At 41.8% G+C, this 17,858-nt stretch overlaps 1 protein-coding gene across 4 annotated transcripts in view; it reads right to left on the bottom strand.

The window, feature by feature from the left end:
* GLIS1 (GLIS family zinc finger 1) overlaps positions 1-17,858 on the bottom strand; it is a 293,185-nt gene that overhangs the window by 204,647 nt on the left and 70,680 nt on the right. The window contains exon 1 of one of the 4 annotated variants that reach the window (XM_029617936.1): positions 13,440-13,701. The exons of 2 other annotated variants lie outside the window; for them this stretch is intronic. The gene's annotated coding sequence lies outside the window, so the exon portion shown is untranslated. Of the gene's footprint in view, positions 1-13,439; positions 13,702-17,858 lie in introns of those variants that run through there. One more of the 4 variants, XM_029617938.1, reaches the window with a different exon arrangement.

The raw sequence follows: 17,858 nt of genomic DNA, 5'->3' as shown, positions 1-17,858 counted from the left end.
GCAGGGTTGACGCGGCCTAGTAGGTGAATATTCTAGGCCCACACCGACAGCTGGTAAACGCACCCTAAACTGGGTGAGCTAGACCTTCACCTTTACCAGGCCCCGTTCTCCACAGGTTGAGCCCTTGGGTTCCAGGGGCCAGTAGGACTTAGGCAAATGTTCTTGAGAGAGAGCCCAGAGACAGGCTGAGGGTCAGGGCTGGCAGGGAGCGAGGAGTAGTCCAGGTCCGTAGCAGAAGTCAGTGGCAGGCAGCAGGCAAGAGGGAGATCCGGGTCCATAGCAAAGGTCAGTGGCAGGCGGTAGGCACGATGAAGGTCTGGGTCCGTAGCAAAGGCGGCAAGCAAAAAGTAGACAAGATCCAAGGCAAATTTCAGTACCGGGAATCAGGCCAAGGCAGAGAACAAAGAAGGGGCAAGGCACTGGGGACCAGACTCAGACGGGCAGGCAACAAGGAAACAGGCAACAAAGCAAGGAACAGAGGGACAAGACCAGGCATGGAGAACAAGACAAAGTACTAGGAGCAAGGCAAGACACCGGAAGAAGCAACACACACTGCAAGGCAGGGAGATTTGTTGCTGAGGCAAGGTATGAAGTGTGGCTGGAGTTTAAATATCCCAGACACATGACATCATCACTGTGTGCCAATGGCCTGTTTTCCATCTTGGGGCCCTTAAGAAACGGCGTACAGGGCATGCATGCGCCTAGTGAAAGGGCTGAGAGCATGGCAGAGAAGAGACCATGTTGGTGGCATTCAGGCCGCATGAGATCCCAGCAGCGTTGAAAGTCTCGGTGGAGTCGGGGGTAGGTACAGGCGGTCGGGGGGTCTTCCCGCGGCTGGCTGGAACGTTACAAAAAGCTCACGACAATGTATCCCAATAGAAGCAAATTCCCAGAGCCATAGCTAGCCTATGGCTGATATGGCCACGGCCATAGGCACAAATCACTATGGATCGTCACTCACAATGTGGCTTACAAGTTGCCTTCCCTTTTCCCGATAAAACCTTGGTCTTCAAGAGCTCTGCTGCAGCCAAGAGAAAATGTCTCCACCTGCTCATGGTGTCCCTACTCCCCTCAGCGCTGTTCAGCTGAGGTGGCTTGTACAGGCCTCGCCTCCCTCTGCAATCAGTGGCCAGCACTCAGCAGCAGAAGGAACACTGTGGCCAGTGGGGCCACCAAAAGAATTTTCCATTCTTACCCCGAAGTCAGAAGCAGAAGGAGCAGCATGGCCCACCAGCTAAAAAGATGCAGCTTCAGTCAGGAGCAGGAACAGTGCCAATTTGAGGCTAGGAGGAAGGACGGGTGGGCCCTGGGACTGGAGGCTGCAGCTGCTCTTTATGCTTCCAGAGGGGGGCAACAAGAATGGCAGGTCTGTGTGCATGTGTGATTGAGCATGGCACAGAGAGAGCATTTGTGTGTGCGATTGAATATGGCAGAGAACACACCTGTCTGATTCAACATAGCAGACAGCATGCATGTGTGCACATGCGGATGTGATTAAGCACGATAGAGAGTGAGTGCCAGTGTCTGTGTGTGAGAATGGAAGAGAGCAAGAGTGTGTGTGTGTATGCGCGCGCACATATCATTAAGTACGGCAGAGAGCGAGTGTGTGTGTGTGTGTTTGTACATGCATGAGATTGTGTGTGGCAGAGAGCGAGTGCTCACACGTCTGTGTGAGTGTATGAGATTAAGTGCAGCAGAGAGTATGTGTGCATGAGATTAAGCATGGGAGACACAGAAAGGAAAGTTTGGGTGCAACAACCCGTTACTTTCCCCCTGTTAATCCATGACAATAACAGAGCATCTGGAAATCAAGTTCCCAGGTATGGAAATCAATTTTTTTTTTAAATCCTTACATTTTTTTAAATTATTGTGTATTATTTGATGTGTCTGCTGTTTTGAAATATTTTATTGATGTTTGGGAAAGTTTTATGAGTTTTTAATTATTGAATGTTCTATTCCTCAGCTATTTTGAAATATTTATTCTCTTTATTAGTACGGTTTTACTATGATGTTTTATATTTCTTGATTTTATTATTTGTTTTATGATGAATGGTGATGTTTCTGTTTTTCCATTGTTGCACTGCATACAGATTCTGGCTTGCTGTGGTTTCCAGTTCAGTTTTTGTCTGCATGTTTCTATTTACATTTGATGGTCTCTTTATTCTATATTTAAGAATCTCTGTGTTCTGCATGTATGACCAAGCTGAGGGATTCTTCTAACTTTTTGTTTCTGTGTAGGGATCTGTAATAGCTTGACTTGTTCTGTTTTCCTAATAGAAGGTGCACTGGTGTTCCAGGACCTGGTGTAATATTTTGCAGTGTTGTGTTTTCACAGGTAGAGTTGTTACTTTTTGAGTGCTGGCAGTTAACGCTGTTTTGATATGGTAGGTTTACAGTGTTGTTTTGGTTATTCAATTTACTTATAGTGTTCTCAAGGCCAAGCCTATATGCAACACGCTTTATGATAGGCTTAATACTATATGGGTTTCAAGAGTCTTTTACAGGGTTAGCACCACAGCAGAGAGTGTAAATATAATATACATGTTGTAAAGGTTATTTTTGCTTCAGAACACTGTACTTTGAATGTTCTTTTTCATGTATTCTAATTGCATAATTTTTCATTGTGTTTTGGGAGGATGTGTGACTGGTGTGGAGCGCAAGGCTTTAAGGAGAGGGTGGAACTGGCAAGCAACATCCTGGGATTTAATTTGGAAATCCCCACGTGCACTTTGTAGGTGCAAAGTCCGTGGGTGTGCAAGGACCCATGGTTCTGGCTGGCCCCCAGATTTTCAAAAAGAAACTTCGTGAGCAGTTTCCCAGCCTCTTACATTAGGTACATTGGCGATGTCTGATGATACTAAATCTTCTGATCTATCCATAAGATACAGATACAATTGTTTTCCATACTCATTATTCCAGTATTAGAAACATAACTAATTTAAATATGGTGAATAATATTTGATGCATGGATGTATACATATTTGTCTTGTTTGTGAATCTTTTGATAGTTATGAGCTGTAATCTGTATGTAATTTTGTATTCCACCTAGAACTGTAGACAGAGCGGACTATACATTTTTATAAATAAAGCTCATGGTGCCAGGATCCCCATACTGGGTCCAATGGAGCAGGAGGAAAATTAAAAATAGAAATTAAAGCCCCCTACTGCCTTGTGATGGTGTCTCTTGTGTTCATGGTAAGGGTGCACTTTTTCGTTTGGCCACAGGTGTGAAATGGCCTGACTATGGCTCTACAAGTTCCCACTGAGCTAGAAGAACAGGGAACCGAGAAGGAAGCTGCCAGACCAAAAAAAAAAAAAAAAGACAGATGCCCTTTTCACCAGGTCTCTCACACTGACAGATCTCCATGGTCTCACTTTCTTGAATATCAGAATTGAAAGCCACAAAACCACCAACTATCATCATCAGTGGCCAGAGAGACAGTGGACTACATTCAACTGGAACAAAATCTGTTGAGAAACAGAACTGAGATATGAAAAAATGGTGACAAGTGTGCACAAGTGTGAAATGCTGAACCTGCAAGACAAATGTAAAAAAAATACTAATTGTCTGCAAGCAAAAGACAGGTCCTAAAAGGCTACTTGCAGCTAGGATAAAGCTGTGACTTATTACAGAAATAAATGCGCATGCACACCAGGAAGAAATAAATAAATAGTAAAAGAGGCAAAGGTCCACTGTTAATATCAATCAATGCGTCTTGGGCTTTTCCAATTGGCAAGAAAAATAAATTCAGGAAGACACGTCAAATGTTATGAGATCAATGTTTGAATGAATAGGGATAAACGTTTGCTGAATATCCCAGAATAACGTTATCTTGGAAAACCTACTCAGATAACTTGAACCCTAACAACTATGTTAGGCCCAGTAAAAAGAAAAGAAAAAAAGAAACGCTTCTGGAGCCCAATCCTTCCCCTTCCCCTCAATAAAACCAATAATCGGCTCCGCTGGTCAATCCCCTCTGTCCCCCAAAATGCGTGCAAACCATTGCAGGCCCGAAGGCTCGGAAAGCCTCCCCCCTCCTAACATAAATGAAGTGAAGGGTCCTTCCCCTCCCCCACCCTAGGCCCTCCTGGCCCCCCCTTACGGTGACTCGGGGATTGGAACTCACATGTGTTGCTCTGACAGCAGTGCTGGCTGCGCACAATACATGAGACTGGAGTCGCTGTCAGAAGGACAGGACGGCCGAGCTCCCAGTCACCATAAAAGATTTGGGGGGGAGGGGGGTGCAGGTGGGCAGGAGGGTTAGGATTGGGCTTGATGGGTGTGGGATGGCTTCTGTGGCAGACCTTCACTTGAATTAGGCTGGGGGGTTTGGGAGCTGGTCAGGAATTAGTTTCACTGGGGCGGACGTGGGGGGAATTATTATTTTTTTTTTTTTACTGGTAGCATTGCTTAACCGGCAATGTTCTTTAAATATCACTGGTTAAGTTAAAGTTATCCAGGAACACATTCCAGGATAACCTTATACCTCCTCGAGCCCATGTCTAAACATTGCTGAATAACTTAATTGGCTACTTTCAAATATCAGAGTTATCCAAATAAGTTATGGGGCCACCTCAGGTCCGCCCCTACGTTATCTGGCTACATTTTAGCTGGAGAACGATTTATCCAGCTGTAATTTAGCAAGATGAGTGGCACAGATATTGAGAAGTCAGCATTTAACAGGATAACTCAAAAATGATCCTGATAGATGCCTTTGAATTTCGGCTCTATACATATAACTTATCACTGAAACAAAATACTTAGCACAATCATAAAGCAGTCTTTACAATAAAGGATGCAGGGTCCCTAATGTCAAGCTGCAGGGTCTCCAGAAATTGAGACACTAAACACCCAAGAAGTCATTAATCATGCTTTTATAACCAGAAAATACTCAAGTACACATTCTCAAAATCACCTTTCCTCTCTTTCCACCACAGGGAATCATTTAAATCAAAATGTCAAAGCAGTAACCATCTGCAGTGCTTCTATATACGTTTTGCTGCCAAGGTAAAATTGGCTACTGGAAACTGGACCAGCAGCCTGCAAGCAATTAAATCACAATAGGAAAATACTCCTAAAGAAATGGTGGCATAATCTGCCTCACCCCTAGATTTATTGTTGATGTCGTGTAAAGAAATAAATGAGATACCACTTGCTACTTATACAGGACTAGAAAACACCGTGCACGTAGATACAGCAGCAAACAGCAGGAGCCGATGGAAAAGACAGGTCTGCAGGTGGCTCTCACAGAGGGTGCGTAAGCATCTATGTGCGATAGCTTTGAAGTTTCAAAGAAATCATATCAATCCCAATTTACCCAAGGATAACACTGTTAGTAGCCTTCTTTCCAACGCAGCAACAGATTGTCGAGTCTTTCAAAAGAGAAGTGCAGCCAGGAACGCCTGCCTCCTTGCTTTTGGGTGCCATGAAGACAGTGCATAACATAAATCTGTTACGTAACCTTTGCATTATCACGATGGGACAAAGCGTCACCCAGCTGGAGGCACACCATGATGGCAGCAGTTTGAGACAGTTGCCTCCGCTTTCATGGGCATGAAGGTTTGATAGCTTCATTTTCAGAATCAGTCTATGATAGGAAGGACACAGAAACACACTTGCACAAAAGTTCGCTGTCTTTACTAGATTTTCATGTGGGTACCTGATTACAAGACAGGTAAAATTTATATTACTTCTGTATGCTAAATGTCTATGTTACCATTAGGAAAAGTCAGAACTCAGAACAGTCTTTCAACAAATGAAATCAATTTAATTAATCTCTTCAATATCTCTAATAACAAGAAGAAAAATAAATGTTGCATAACAGTAAGGTCACGTGTACTGATATACTGCTTCTCATTCGGACAATATTGCAATATGCTTTATACTCCCAGCACGTTGGAAAGAACCAGATAAACTATGGAACACGTCCCAATGGGGCGACAGGAAAACAAGCAACGTCCTCACCATATTTATTACCCAATCACAGCTGAGTAAAATGAAAAACACAAAGAGTTATGCGATTTGCCCAAGAGAAAACCCAGACAGATCCCAAGAGTCCACCCAACTCCCATTCCTATGATCTAAGCACTATGGGAGATAGCAGCAAATCTTCCTGGTTTCGTTCCACTTAATTGCTTGCCAGGTCGTCTGCTCAACGTGTGCTTACTATCTAAACCGCATAAAAATATACTCAATTTTTCACGAAGACCCAGAATGGAAGAAAAGCCCTAATAAATCAGGTGCAAAGGAGAGTCCTAGTCCAAGAACTTGGAAAGGTCATCATATTCGAGGTGGAAAAGAATTTTTTTTTTCACATCTCTCCATGTCGCTGGATTACTACAGAGAGGTGATTACCAGGCAAGCAGAATGGAGGGGTCTTCTTGCAATCAAACTGACTAAGCAACTTTTCTGAGATCTTTCTCACAGTGCAGTTATTTACAAAAAATGTATCTATACTGTTTGACTAGGACTACATTTCCCAAATTACTACCTGTACTCAGCAGAAAAGCACATAATAGGACATGTCACATCTCACCGGAAGCGAGTGCCTCAGATATTCAATCGAACCAGGAAGGGGTCATGAACAAGGTTACCTTAGAGAAATCTGGCCCATTTGCAACTGAACCCAAATCTTCATATTCGCCCAGGCTGGATATTTGTGAGCCAATTTTGATATTTGTATTCAAAGATGTATCCTCTTATTCTTAAAATAAGGGGCTCTGGGAACCCTCTAACTGTTATCTATGTCAAAATCTTTAAAGTCTTTGAATAATTCAGTTAAAAAAATATTTACTAAAATCCAAACCGATTTAAGTAAATATAGAAATATTTTTTTAAAAGGTATTAAAGTTGGTTCTGATTATCCTAGGATACTTGATTCAAAACCGTTCACAGATCTGAACCTGGATTTTGCAGAACTGGACTGGAGGAAGTTTGCCTAGTTTTACTCACAGTCATCCTTTTAATGCCAAACTATTCACCTTCAGCATTTGTTAATGCACATACAGAGGGTAACTTTCAAGCAAATCCTTGTGGCCCCCATATATGCCCCCGTCAGGTATGAAGTGCAGATTGTAAGATGTGTATATGTCCACCCATGCGTGAATATCTGCAATGCACTGAAAGTGTACATTTTATGCATGAAAAAAGTTGCAGTTTGCTCATGTAAAATCCTGTTTACGCACAGAAGTCGGTATATTTTAAAATATGCGCATGTAATTGAAATCACCAGTTTGCCAAAATCTCTACCAGACCTTTTCAGGTCCTCAAGATTCTTCTTCTACTTCACTCTGAACTCCCCCCAGTTAACCCAGACCTCCCACCCAACCAAAAGGAAACAATAGAAGAGTCTGATATGAATTGCGCAAGATAATTAGCAGAATTGTTTAGGATTGCAAAAAAGATAACGAATCAGCCTAATTCTGCGATGTCTAATATATCTTCTATGCTTGGCTATGACTATTTTTTAAAAACTTTTCTCAAAGATTTCCAGTATTGTAGCATCCTTTTCTTCTGTTCCTACTTGGTACAATGAATTGCCTCAACCTCAGTTAAATCACTGGGAATTGTTTGACTCTGTCTCTATTACCGAAATGAAGGAAGCTATCCACAATATCAACCCCTTTTTTGTGCCTTAAACACATGTTTTGTTGCCATGTTATTAGTCTGTACAGACAATATTGCATTAACTTTAGCTAATATTATCAACCCATCTCTGAAAGAAGGTGTTGTTCCTTCCTTCCTTAAGAGGACCTCTGTTTGGACCCCTCCTCAATAAAGACGGACTTGACCCTCTTGGATTTGGCTAATTATAGGCCTATTGCCTCTTTACCATTCATGACCAAACTGCTGAAATGTATTTTGCTACACCAATTTGTAGACAGACACCAGATTTTAGACTCATGCCAATTCGGCTTCGGGAAGTCTTTGAGCTCAGAGACCCTACTGGTCTTTCTAAAGGATACCTTCACAAGAAGACTTGATGGCAGGAATAGCTACATTCTTGTGCTACTTGATATATCATCAGTGTTTGACACATTAGACCATGACATTCTCCTATTTCGTTTAAGGGAATGTGGAGTTTTTTGGTGTTGCCCTTTCTTGGTTCCATTCTTATTTATCTGAACTTACATGCCAAGTAAGGATTGAGCAGAGACATTCTCTTTGGTCATCTGTATCCACCGGCATTCCACAGGGCTTGGTGCTGTTATTTAACATGCAGTATATCTTGTGCCAATCAGTAAGATCCTAACAAGCCTCTGTGATGGTTACCAAATATATGCAGACGATCTCCAATTTTTCGTCTGCACACACTCGAGCTGGTCCGAGACAGTTGAAATGATTCAGATTTGTATGTCTATTATTAAATAATGGTTTCAGCATAATAAATTGGCTTTCAATGCCACAAAGTCAGAATTTACCATTATCCATCACTATGTTGACAACCCTTTTTCAACATCTCTAACTACTGAGGGGGTTGTGTTCACCTTCCTTCCTCAAGTCATGAGTCTTGAGATATGGACTGATTCACACCTATCATTTTACCATTGGATAAAATCTATTACTTAGGCAGGATTTTTTTAAACTACATGTTCTTCATGGTTTGAAACCCCTGCTGGAACCATAGATTTAGGACAGTTGTCCAGGCTCTATTCTGTCACTCCTAGACTATTGCAATGCTTTGTATGTTGGGATGCAAGATGCAGCTGCTTGCTTGATATCTGGTAAAAGTAGGTGAGAACATATCATCCAGGTCCTAATGGACCTACATTGGTATACTGTGTACCATCAGATCATCTTTAAAATTGCAATGATGGTCCACAAACTATTGAATTTGGACATTTCCTTGGGCTACTGCTTTGTTGAGAGTCTATAATCCAACACGATTATTATATCTTCACAGAGAGGCCTCCTTGACAGCCCTTCAGTGAGGCAGGCCAGGCTGGCTGAAACCAGAGAGTCTGCCTTCTCGGTGGCGGCACCTAATATTTGGAACCCTCTTCAGAAGGCATTGCATCTGACAGAGGATTCAAAGGCTTTTAAATCAATGCTAATAAGGTATCTGTTCAAACAAACCTTTGACCACACCAAGATTTATCCGCTTTAAGAATATAGATTTTGTCTTCCATACTGTAGTCTGATTTTGTTTGCTTAATTATGCATGTCACTTGTAAACCACTAAGGTATCTGTAAGTGATCAATAAATGAAGGTGTAACGTTACATGACTACGTTTACAAATGTATGTGCGTAAGTCTCTTATAAAATAGCAATTTATCTGTGTAACTCTTTGCCCTGCCACAGAAAGCCCTTTTTTTTCACACATAAATGTGCATGTGAGACTGAAAACATATGCGTATTTTTGATGCTTTTAAATATCGCATGTAAGTGAGTATAAGCTACTTAAGCCTGTATACTATAATTTATGGATGTAAAAGGGAGAGGACTAGGCCTATGCCAAGTATGGTGAAACAGCTTGATGACTGCTCTACTATAAAAAATACAAACAAACAAGAAAAATTGCCAGTGAGGGGCTATGACAGCGAATTGAGCAATCTTACTGGCCTCCCACCCCCTGGTGCATGAATAAGTCACCAGTTTCGTTGCCTCCTGCCTTTATAACTTGATGATTAAAAGCCATGGCCACGTGATGCTGAAAAGATTCATCTATCAAGCTTGGCTCACAGCTGCCTTTACAGATTTTCATTGCCTCAAAATGTCTAAACTAATTTTAATCAAGATAAAGCACTTGTGCTCATCAAAGACTTCGCTCCTTTATGACTCAAAAGAACACTGCCACTGATGTTTATAATTATTGGTTCCCCACTGTCAGAATCTTTGTTCATTAAATCTCATTACAAGAGTTTATTTGACAAGCAGTAATATTTGTAATGCATGACAGAAAAGATGCTATAGATTTACCAGCTCATTCATTAGGCCTGTGTAAGAATCCGTTCCTATGGCTGCAACAGGAACCATAAATTTCGTTGTGACGAGTTTGCACTCCTTTACTCTGTCCAAGCATTAGCTTATGGCACACTATAGGGTGAATTTTCAAAACATTTATATGTGTAACATCAGCATATATATGGATTTGAAATTCACAAAAGGCAGCTTGGGGGGTGTGTGGGAATGCGTCACAGGCGCTACCGACCCCCAAGGGCGTTTCCCACATGCCGCCATTTTAAAAAGCAGAAGCTTATCCTACATAAGGTGGCAGTGACACCTGCTCTATCACATCGTACAACTGAATCTCTTCTTCATATACATTCAGAACAATGCCATAGCACCAGATCCCGCTTTGCATTAATTAGCTATTCATATCAACCTTTACAACCAGACTAATTTTAGAACGCTAATTCAAATCAAAAGTCCAGAAAGGGGAATAAATATTTTATACAGGTCTAATACTTCTCAATATAGCCTAATACTTTGAATGCTTTCTTTCCTCTGGATATCAATACAGTTATATAAACCTGATATAAAAGATATGACCATAGATCAGTGGTTCTCAACCCTGTCCTAGGGACCCCCCCCCCCCCAGCCAGTCAGGTTTTCAGGATATCCACAATGAATATGCATGAGAGAAAATTAATATGTTATGGAGGCAGTGCATGCAAAGTTTCTCTCATGCATCATTGTTGATATCCTGAAAACCTGACTGGCTGGGGGGTCCCCAGGACAGGGTTGGGACCCAGTGCTATAGATATATAACAGGACCAGTATGGTATGTTAATATCTATCAGCCTGTTATATTTTAACATGACACGTGTGTGTGTGTTTATTTATTTATTTATAAATAAACATTTGATATTCTGCCTTTACCAAATTGGTCTCAAGGCTGATTACAATCAAATTTAAATTACAGTGATGCTAGATGTGTGTCTCAGCATAGGGAAATACGGGAGGGAGGTACGAAAAAGAGGGCTTGCCTCTGCTGGTCCTTTTAATACTTAGCTTCTGTTTTTTAGGGTTAGCCGCCAGTTCCTATTGCTCTTATCTCCTGACCACAATTTCTGGAACATGTTCACTGCCGCTATCATTTTAACTTTACAAATATTTAAGATTGCATGTCTACAAACTATAGGGAGGCAGACTTTCCAAACCTGTACTAAGCTATCCAGTGTTTGAATTATTTTTCTGAAAGTGTTGCTGCTTTCTCTCTGTTTACCCACAATGGTTTTCAACATTTTTCTCATGATCCAGTAGAAGAAAAAACACTTATCTTAATTCTTCTCTCCCCTGTCCCCATTTTCTCAATAGTGGGGGTATTTTACCATCTGCTTGGCCAGGATGAAGAATTTGATCGTGAAATGCTAACAAAAATGAGAAAGACAAATAGAATTGGCAACACAATAGTAATGGGAGATTTAATTTACTCCATCAGAAATTGCTAGGGAGGTAAAGTTTCTGAACACCATGAACAATTGCTTCATGGAGCAGCTGATCCTGGAATGGATGAGAGGAGGATCTAGTTCTCAGTTGATCTAGTTCTTAGTTGAATATACAGGAGCTAGTGCAAGAGGTAACGGTGGTGAGGCCATTTAGCAACAGTGATCATAATGCAGTCAGATTTTACATAATCACAGGAAGGGGGACATTAAGTAAAACTGCCGCAGAAGCATTTAACTTTAAGGGAAACTACAATAAAATGAGGAAATAAGAAAATAAGTAAAAGGAGCAGTTGCGAGGGTTAGAAGGTTGCATGAGGTGTGGACATTGTTTAAAAATACATAGAAACAAAGAAATGTGATGACAGAAAAAGGCCATATGGCCTATCTAGTCTGCGCATCCACACCAACTACTCAGCTCTATAATTCTACAACTCTCTCAGAGATCCCTTGTGCATAAAATACCATACTGGAAGCCCAGATAAAATGTATTCCTTGCATTATAAAAGGTCAAGAAAAGCAACTGCCAGTATTATTAAATGGTAATGTGAAAGAGGCTAAAAGGATGTTTGTCAGAAAATGGAAAACTGATCCAATTGAGGAAAATAGTTATAAGGCAGGCCAAGAAAGAATTTGGGAAGAAACTATCCAGAGAGGCAAAAATCTAATAATAAAAACTTTTTCAAGCACATTAAAGAGAAAGAAATCACCAGGACTTGAAGGAATTTTCTCCAGAATTCAGAAAAAATCTCAGATAGATTACTAGTAGCAGGTCTGCAGTGTCCTAACACTGAAAAACACTGAAAAACCCACAGTGCATTATAACAATTTTACTGTTTTTTTTAATAAGTTATTGGTAGACCTATGATTGTCTAGCATGGTTTACTGGCTTTTTATGTTACTGTATGTACTCATGTGCGTCATTATGTATGTAATCTTATTACCCACTAAACTCTGTGGATTAGCAGGCTAAAAATGTGTTAAATAAATAAGTACTTGAAGACCAGAGAGTCACCAATGTAATGTCAACTTTTAAAAAGAGCTGCAGCAATGCTCTGGGAAACTATAGACTGGTAAGCTGATGTCAGTGCCTGGCAAAATGGTAAAAGCTTTTCTTAAAAACACAATTACTGGCCATATGGATAGATATGACTTATTGGAGAGCAGCTAACATATATTTAGGAAAGGGAAATCTTGCCCTACCAATCTACTGGATTTGTTTGAAGATCTTAATAAACATTTGCATAAGGGAGAGCCAACCGAGATAGTGTATATAGATTTTCAAAAGGTATTTGATGTAGTCTTAGAGGAGACTTCAGGAAATTAAAAAAAGTCAAGAGATAATTTCCTATTGTAGCTTGATAACTGATTAAAAGACAGGAAACAGAGTAGGAGTTAGTTTTCCCAATGGAGAAAGGCAAATAGTGCCCTAAGGATCTGCACCACCACCAGTGCTGTTTAACATAGTCATAAAAGATCTGCAAAAGGCAGTAACAAGTGCGGTGATCAAATCTGCAGAAGTCACCAAATTATTCAAAGCTATTTGAAACACGAGCTGACTATGAGGAACTGCAGAAGGATCCTGCGAGACAAGGGCACTGTGCATCTAAATGTCAGATGAAATTTAACATGGACAGGTGCAGTGATGCACATAGGGGAAAAAATGTAAACTATAGTTACACAATGCTAAGTTCCATGCAAGGAGTCACCATCCAGGAAAAGGCTCTTGGAGTCATGGTGGGCAATACCTTGAAATCCTCAGCTCACTGTTAGAATACAACAGCAAACTGTTGTCAGAAAATGTGAACAACTTGGTTACACGGGAAGATTTAAAGGAAATGCAGATTAAAATGTAAAATGTCATACACATTGGTACACTGCATTTAAGATAGGTCTTTTGGAATTTGACAGCTATAGTAAATGTAAACTAAAATGTAGGACAAAAAAAACGTTATATCTTCGGGGGGATTCACTCTATTAAGATAAAGAAGTTTTTGGCAACAAATTATTCAAGCATTTGCAAAATATATTAAAGATGAGTATACAGTACCTCTTGATGGTGTTAATCTGCTTTTAGGATTAAAGCTGGATGATTTACAGGGTGACATGTATACTATGAAGCTTTTGGCCCATTCTCTTTTTGTGTCCAAAGTTGCATGGTGGTTAAAATGGATTGCAAATGAACCTCCAGTTTTAAATTTGTAGAAAGATGTCAGGCTTGAAGTGCTTCCAGTGATAAAGCTGTCAGGATGGCCTGATCAGAGTTCAGCGCATTGATGACAATCTGGGGGCGCACTGTTGGAGCATTATAAGATGATTGCTATATGTGGTTGCATAAGTCTCTCTCCAGGTGATTGAGTCAGTTATGGAAAGGGGGGGTCACCCTAGAGAGTAAATAAATATTCTAAGTTTATTCCTATACCACTGACAACAACGCAGGTTCTTTGTGATAGGGGGAAACAATGTAAGATTATAGGACTCTCTGTTCCAAATTCTTTTAAATATGCTTTTTCAAAAATATAATTTTACAGCGCCGTAGGGATAAAATTGCACAGCGCCAGACCCTGGATTTCCCTCTGGTTTAATCAGTCCCTCCCCTCCTTCCATAGCAAAATAATAAAATGTCAAAAGTGAAGTTCAGTACAGCTATACTTAAGAATATAGTTCAATTAAACGTGAAACATGAGCGTACATTACATACATGCTGTAAAAAGTCAAACCAAAATCTAGAATTCTCAGTTTGAAACTGAGTCGCTGTAGAGAACAAGCCAAATGAATTAAATCAAGATAATCCCATTAAAAGTTTGGGAATGAGTTCATGAAAAAAAAAAAAAAAAAAACTGGCAAGCCGACATGTTATCCAGCTAACATTAGGCAGATGACTCGTTCCTGATATTCACTGACATAATCAGCCTGCTGAATGGCCACAGTTATTCTCCAGCTAAATTTAACTGGATACATTTAAACCCAAATGGCTATATTTGAATATAGCTAGTTAAGGTTTAAAGTTATCGGGCCATGTGTGGCCCGATAACTTTCATCTTAAGCAGCTATTTTCTAAATAATATAACCGGTTAAGTGGCAGAGGGTTTGTTTTTTTTTGTTTGTTTGGTTGGTTTTTTTTTAAAAGGAACCACATGGGCCTGTGGATCGATTCTCCAACCCCCCTGTAATAATTTTCTAATTTGCCCTGCTGGGCTGAGCTTCTCCAACAGACCCACCCCACTGTCTCCCCCCCCCCCCCCCCCCAACCTCTTGGAAGGATTTAAAGAAGTTCTAGAGGTCTGGGGGCAGCCTCCCCCTGCTTGCCCCTGCTTGGCATATTTCCAAAAATCCACCCCTCCTCGGTCCCTTAGCAAAGAGCTATGTCCTGCTGGGACCCTGGTGGTACACTGCCACCTCGATCTTGCACTGCTGCACGCTCTGCGTTGCTGTATCAGCAAGACAGGAAGCGAAAGCTGCATCCTAATTTAGCCAGATACGCAAAGTTTCCAGTTATGCAGATAATTTGTGAGTTATCCGGCCAATTGCTTTTAAGTATTGACCCCCAAGAGCTCGTATGTCGCTAAAATATTTACTCCTGGTAAACTTCCAGTCCTTGGGTTTCACACTTTTTTTTTTTCTTTCGAGCCAACTAACTAAACTGGCTTCCGGGTGGTTTACAGTCCTCTGCAGAGCAGGGGCAGAAGCCACTGTCCCTTCTGGGCTTTACAGCAATACAAGTTAACAGAGTGCCAGCCAATTCTAGCCTGGTTTGTGTTTCTTTACCTGAGAACTGCGCACGGTGGAGGTCAATTTCCAGAGGAGTTACACACATAAAAGTGGCATATTTCGTACCAATTTTCAAAAGTCTATTTATGCACATAAACTGCATTTACACATGTAAAACCCAGTTTTAATCACATAAATGCTTTTGAAAATTACCCCCATAGTGCCTATCTGCCAGTCCTTAGGATAGCGCTTCCCAAACCTATTCTGGGGACCCCACAGTCAGGTTTTCATGATATCCTCAATGAATATGCATGAAATAAATTTGCATAGACTGAGTCTCCATGATATGCAAATGTAACCCCATCCCCGGTGCAGACTGCTACCTGATGGAGCCATAAAAGAATTTACCTGTCTTCAGGGCTGGATTCACTCGCTGTCCCTCTCTTCCCCAGAGCTGGCCTCTGGGAAGGTTTTACTTTCAGGGCCCAGTGTGACAGGGGTGACTCTTATTTGTGTTCCCTGGGAGAGGCACACATCTCCCCACATTGTGGATGCTGCAGGCAGGGCTGCCAACCGGCTCCAGATTTTCAGAACAGGTTGCTACAGCCCTGGTTTTACCCCGTTGCATGCAGGGATGTGTAGTCTTGCTTTTCTAAAGAACCGCAACAGAGAAATCAGAATTACAATTCCCTGTATGCAATGGAGGTAAAACCAGGACCAGCGCAACCTGTCCCGAAAATCTGGAGCCAGTTGGCAACCTTAGCTGCAGGTGCCAGAAAGAATACACAGGAGACTTTGGGTTGAGTGTCCAAAATCAAAGCAGGTACTGAGGGTAATCAGATGAAATAATGGCACAATTCAACATAAATCCTTTAGTTCCCACAGGCGGCTGTTACAGTTCTCTCTCCTTCTATCTGTGCAAGGGTTCAGGGGCAAGGGAAACACTCACCATCCAGGGCTTGAATTAATGAGGTTCCCAAGTGTGCAGGGATATCCTTGTTGGGATGGAAAACCCCTTCCAGCTGGCCAAAGATCTATCACACGGTCTCTGCACTTTATTCCCAGTTATCTCTCTTCCCAGAGGTGAAGACTCCAAGTGGGGGTCCTCAGATGTGGACTCAGGTTTGTCTTTATTCACAGTTCTCCTCAGTCCTTCTCAATCTCACTCACAGTATTTGAATCCCCAGTTGGAGAGGGGTCCCCTGGAACACGCAGCTCTCAATGGTCCTTTCTCAGGGTAGGAAGCAGGGGCAGCAAAACTCTTCCTCCGTGATCTTCTAACCAAAATGTCTCTTTACCCTATATCTGATCTTAACACCGCAGTTGTTCCTTGCTTCTGGTGACCACTCCTAAAGGGCAGGTTTTCCCTATGGCTGGGCACCCCAAGCATGGGTTTTCCCCTGCCTTGTGCTCAGCAGAGGCCCAGGTGTCTCACAAGGCTCCTACCACAAAAAGTTTAAAAAAAAAAAAAATCCCCCAAATTATCTCAAGAACAACCCAGCCAGCCAGGTAGTGGACAGAAAGGAATGCTCCCTTAACCTTGCCCAAGAGCTGCAGGCAGACAGTACCCAAGGTCAAAGATAGGTCCAGAAACCAAAGGAAGGCAAAGCTCTAACACACTCCTCCTAGCTCACAAATGACCTGCACTGCCCTCCCTCCCCCCAGAGCTCACCCTTTTATTAACTCGCAGGGGGGACAGCCATCCCAGCACCCGCAAAGGGAGGGGCTATACCGAATGGCTCCTCCCCTTTTCTCTAACCTCACCTAAGCTGCTTTCTGAATGCTGGAATACCCCAGGGCTTAATGGTGACGTGACCGTAGTGTCCGTCACACAAATTTATCTCATGCATATTCATCGTGAATGTTCTTGAAAGCCAGGCTGGCACGTGGCCGACCCCGGGACAGGTTTGGGAAGCCCAAAAGGTGCAATTCACTCTCTACCACTAAAACATCAACGGTTAGGTGATTCCAGGAGCTGGCTCTGGATTCAGTTGTCTGAAGAATATTTGCGCCTCACGCCACCAGCCACCTGGGAAGCAGTTGCTGTTCCCACTCCCGCCATCTCGCTTCGTGTCCCCCCTCATGTGGATGTTTTTCTGTGACGCTCAGTAAAAAAAGAAACAAACCCCAGAGAGAGAGACTCTCCTCAGCTGTTAGCTCATTCCTGATTGGATGAGAAACATTTCAATGCTATCTTATCTCTCATTGGATTGGATATGGACCCAACAGGTCACAGAATGTTGATTGGATCCCAACCAGGAAACAGTCTGGACTTTGCAGGATTAACCTGAGAGAAGGGCTGGATAGGAGCATAGGCAACCGGTTCCAGCTTTTGGAATGAAAGCAGGCTGAAAAGAGAAACAGCAGGTTTTTTTTAGAACTGGTCTTGGTTTTCACCACTCTAGTTTTATGTTGGGAGAGGATATAAGCATGTCTGTAGGTAGAGGGAGGTGAATGCATGCAGGGCCAGAGAGAGCAGGAATTCAGCCCGTGCCAGCTAAGAAAAGTAGGCCCCCCATGTAAGGTTCTGATGTGATACTTAATAAGAGAAATCGTTTTCTAAATTTCCCAAATAATTTTTATTTAAGACGGCTTTACGAGCTTTTTTGTTAGCAAATTCTTCAATTACAATTGACATTTTTATTTATACGTTAGAAATAGATATATTTAGCTTTTTTAAAATATTTTGCCCAACAAAGGTAGGCCCCTTGAACATTGTAGGCCCTAGCCAAATGGCCATACCCCCTCTCTCCTGGAG

Source organism: Rhinatrema bivittatum, chromosome 10 (genome assembly GCF_901001135.1).
Source record: "Rhinatrema bivittatum chromosome 10, aRhiBiv1.1, whole genome shotgun sequence".
Taxonomy (NCBI): domain Eukaryota; kingdom Metazoa; phylum Chordata; class Amphibia; order Gymnophiona; family Rhinatrematidae; genus Rhinatrema; species Rhinatrema bivittatum.
Note: the sequence above shows the minus strand (reverse complement) of the source record. Positions and strands in the feature narration are given on the sequence as shown.